Source organism: Nerophis ophidion, linkage group LG10 (assembly GCF_033978795.1).
Source record: "Nerophis ophidion isolate RoL-2023_Sa linkage group LG10, RoL_Noph_v1.0, whole genome shotgun sequence".
NCBI classification, from domain to species: Eukaryota; Metazoa; Chordata; class Actinopteri; order Syngnathiformes; family Syngnathidae; genus Nerophis; species Nerophis ophidion.
In genome coordinates, this window is record NC_084620.1 from 44,234,338 (window position 1) to 44,236,852 (window position 2,515).

The following is a 2,515-nucleotide window of genomic DNA, read 5'->3' on the forward strand; positions in this document are numbered from 1 at the left end:
AACCTACTCAGTGGCCTTGTGGTTTGAGTGACCGCCCTGAAATTGGTGGGTTGTGAGTTCAAACCAGGGGTGTCACTAGCTTTTAAGGACAGGGGGGGCTTAGCCCCCAGGAGAAGCACAGGATGCGAGCGAACGTGGCGCACGAGCACAAAACTTCACAAACGGCTAACATATACATATATATATATATATATATATATATATATATATATATATATATATATATATATATATATACACAGCAAAAAGTCCAGTGTTGAATTAACTCTCACAGAGTTGATTTTAACACTTTTTCAGGGTTTATATAGCTCCACACTCTCGAGAGTTAAATTAACACTTTCAAAATAGTTGAACATTTTACACCCGGCCAGAGTTCTTCCTTTAACTCACAAAACAGAGTTAAAATAACACTGAATGATTAGACAAATAACACTGCTCTGAGTTACTTTCTTTTCTATATTTAGGTAGTGTTAGTTTAACTCCATGAAGTGTCATTCATTCACATTAATATAATGTTAAAATAAATTATGCAAATGAATTCCAATGAAAATTATCATTTTCAACAATCATTTATTTTTGCCACACAGTCATTAATACAGTTGACCTAAAACATACTGAATGAAGGTAAAATGTACAAACTTTCATCTGAAACATTGTATGAAATTTGGATATCAAATGGTTTGTGAAATTTAAGCTCAGACATTTTTATTATAAAACTTTGCTAATTTGTGATACCCTGAATGCATGATAATGACAATCAAAATTATCTGTGAATAGCTTGATTGTCATAAAAAAAATGTGGTATATCACGTATTTGACAAAAGACTGGAATGTCTTCTTCCATTGCACTGCAAACAACAAGCCCAACTTTATATTCATCAAAATGTGCTTTGAAAAGTTCATCAAATGCCCCAAGGGAGCGGTTTGCCTGGCATGGGATGACATCCTTATGCATGGCGATGTAGAAGCTGTCGATCTTGCTCTTCTGACGGCCAACAGCGAGGAGGTATGGCTGCCAGCCCTGCTGGTTGCGGAGATGCTCCTCCATACTGCAGCATGACTTAGGTTGAGATAAGGAAACTAAGTATTAGACACCAGAATATTGTGCTGGCACAAAAAAACAACATTATTAAAGTCCTTATTCAAACATCCTCTCAATCTCAGTGCAAATATAGGAATGAGTGTTAAGACTTAATTTAAGTTTCATTCACTTTTTAACTGCCTTCATTTTCACATGTGGCTAAGAACATGACACATGACAAGTAGTTATCACTTTCATAATATTACCTTATGAAAGACAACAAGTCTCTCAATGGCATCACATGCACTGATTTTTGGAGACTTCGGTCCTCCTGGTGGTGGTGGAAGGAGATGTATGAGCAACAACAGGAAGGCCATTTCATGGTCGTAAGCTGAGGACAAAGATTCACAAGAATTAACTCAAGAATTTTCAAATGTCCTCCATCTACTGTTCATATGTATTCCAAATATCAGATACATTTTCAGAGATACAGGAAATACTTTAAAACAAGAAAAACAAATAAAACTCAAATGTTGCCTCATCACTTCCAATGGAACATTCTGCTGACTGTAACAAGCGCCGCAACTCTGTTGTTGAAGTAAGTCGCTTAGCCTCTTTTATGATGTTTGGTTTGAAGAACACATCCCACTTCTGAAGCAGCCTGGAGGATGTCTCATCATCAAATGATAGAGGCATAGTGTCACTATGCCAAGAGCATATTCCTCTCTGACTGCCTTAGTGGGGAGGTTTCTGATAGGAGATATCAAATTTTTAATCTAGATCCATGTAATGGCCATGTTGTTATCAAGCACAAAAAAATAGAATGTAAAAACATACATACCCATGACTATCAATCATGTGAGCCACCAGTATGTTGACAATTTGTCATCTTGTGATATCTGTTAGGGTTTCTGTTGTTTGGTACTCCTGAAGTACTGCTTCACCGCCAGACTTGTCTTTTAACACAGCTTCAATCAACTGATAAAAAACAAAAACATGAAAATGCAAAATATGGTGATAAACAGCTATCCTTGACACGCAAAAACTGTTTTAATGTGTAAAAAAAACTCAAGTGAATAAAGCTTTGTTATAACCTGTTTAGCTGATGTTGCATCATGCTTATTCTCTTTTCGCTGTCTCTTGCGAGGGATCTCATCCATGGTAAGAGTTCCGCTTGAGTTGAAGCTAGAGTCAGAGATCTCAGATGCAGAGGACAAGGACAGGTCTGAAAATTCTAAAGGAATAAAAGAAAAACACATTTGATAATTTTATTCAGTAGTGTACAGAGTGCCTGATAATACATGATTTTATATCTCACCCTGGCTTGAGAATATTGTCAGCACCACATTGCCTTGTCCAACTAGGTCGCTGAATATTTCCGCATCAACTTCTGTCCCTGTTGCATCCTTGTACATAATGCTTGCATCGGGTGGCAGGCAAAATCTCTCAATGACTGGAAAACAGTATGAGAAAATTGTGATTTATGTGCATTAT

General features: G+C 36.9%; 1 long non-coding RNA gene across 1 annotated transcript; it reads right to left on the bottom strand.

Annotated features, from left to right (window-relative positions):
* Window positions 1-584: 584 nt before the first annotated feature.
* Window positions 585-2,006, bottom strand: LOC133559909 (uncharacterized). Its single transcript, XR_009808328.1, has 3 exons — window positions 1,863-2,006; window positions 1,288-1,771; window positions 585-1,060 (listed from the first exon to the last, which is right to left on the bottom strand). It is a non-coding gene; the product is annotated as an uncharacterized LOC133559909 (long non-coding RNA).
* Window positions 2,007-2,515: the final 509 nt, after the last annotated feature.